Below are 1,916 nucleotides of genomic sequence, written 5' to 3'. Positions count from 1 at the left end.
GCAACCTCTAGGTACCCCTGGATTCCCTGTTTTCAGAATGGAAGGCTGGATCACCTGGTGGGGGTGGGGGGGAGTGTCTGTGTGGGTGGGAGCTGGACTGACAAGGACCTCCTTGTCAATCATCTGAAGAAACGGAAGCAAGTGACTTCTCCCTTCCGAGGAAGGAAAAGAAGGGAAAGATGGGAGAGACCGTCAGTGCTCAAGAACCTGCTTGGAAGAAATTGGGAAACAGCCAGGTGCTGGAGGATTCAGGAAATGTTTCTAATCTCCCGGTCCACCTGCCCCAGCCCCATTTCCACCCAAGGCTTTCACCCCAGAGGACCAGTATGTTGGGCTTGGGTACCCAAATGATGGAGACACAAATACCCCGGGACTGTTGGTTCGTGTTTTAGAACATCGACAAAGGGGCGGATCGGCCCGTTGGAAAGAGCGGAGCTAAGGAACAGGTCTTGAAGCTTGCGGAGCATTGAAGCCTTTGGTTTCCGCCCCTCCCTTGTAAGTTACAGATCTTCTAAAACAGAGGTCTCTGGAGATTTCTTTTATTCGGACTACAGTGAGCTGGAGAAACCTCGAAAGGTCACCTCAGACATTACTACTCCTACTACTGTTACTTGGGATGACTTGGGGACCCCACGAGTCCACCCCTTGGTGCCGCCGCTGGGGTGTTTATTCCGGAGGATTGCTGGGCTGTGCAGTCGCCCCGGGCGCCGGCTGGGGGGGTGGAGGCGCCAGACGGGGCGGTTGCCCACCGCGGAGGAGGCCGGGGGCGGGGTGGGCCGGGAGGAGGCGCCTAGAAAAGGAGGCGCGGCCGGGAAGGTGCGGAGAGGGCCCGGCGGCGGCGTGCGCTCGGGCTGGGCCGGGCGGCGGGCGGCGGAGCGCGAAGGCGAGGCCGGGCCCTGCGTGGCTGGAGCGCGGCCAGCAGCGGCGGGCGGCGGGCCCGGCGTGGCAGCGCGGAGGGGCAGCCGCCCCGAGCGCACGGAGACCGGGCGCCCGACCGCCGGCCGCTCCTGGGCGCGGCGCGCGCGCGCGCGTGCCGGGGCGGCCGGGGAACCGGGGACTCGGGGCGGGGGGGTGCGGGTGGGCCGCCGGGCCCGACGCACCGCCTCTCGGCTCTGCACCGCAGGTCCCCGGCGCGCAGCCCCTCGCCCCGCCGCCGCCCCGCCCCGGGCCCCGGAGCGCGGTGGAGGAGCCCCCCGAGGAGCCGGGGGCCCGCGCCCGGCGCCCCCCAGACATGGTGGGCCACCTGCATCTGCAGGGCATGGAGGAGAGCCTCAAGGAGAAGAGCCGGGAGGGCTTGCTGGACAGCCCTGACTCCGGGCTGCCCCCCAGCCCCAGCCCCAGCCCGCCCTTCTACTCCCTGGCGCCTGGCATCCTCGACGCTCGCGCGGGGGGCTCTGGGCGCCTCCTCGGAGGCCCCCTGACCCGGCGAGGCCAAAGCGGTCAGGCACGCGGCTTCGCGCGAAACCGGGACAGAGCCAGCCCCCGGATGTGGTACTTCAGGACCAGGACTGGGGTTTCCCCCGCCATCCCCCCAGCCAAGAAGGTGGCCAGTCAGCCACGCTCCGCAGGTGGGGATGGTACAGCCTGACCCTTCAGCCCTCTCCCTGCTGTGGCCTAAGGAGTGTCGTCTTACTGTCGAATGAAAGAGCAGCGTTTGAGGTCTGTCCGAAATCCTCCAATAGGCTGTCTTCAGGCTAGGTGAGCTGGAGCCCTGCTGAAGGCATGTACCCGGTTCCCTGTTTACTCTTCCCCTGTGCTGCCAACGTGGAAGGACTTTTTTTTTTTTTTTTTAAACCACACGCAGACAGGAGCCCTTCCTTTCCCGGGGTGTTGAGGTATGTTACGTGAGCTGAGGCGGTGCCTGGGGCTGGAACCCCAGGGCAGGAGACCAAGAGTTTTCCCTCTTGCCAGACTTA

The sequence above is a fragment of the Tursiops truncatus genome, chromosome 13 (genome assembly GCF_011762595.2).
Source record: "Tursiops truncatus isolate mTurTru1 chromosome 13, mTurTru1.mat.Y, whole genome shotgun sequence".
NCBI classification, from domain to species: Eukaryota; Metazoa; Chordata; class Mammalia; order Artiodactyla; family Delphinidae; genus Tursiops; species Tursiops truncatus.
Note: the sequence above shows the minus strand (reverse complement) of the source record.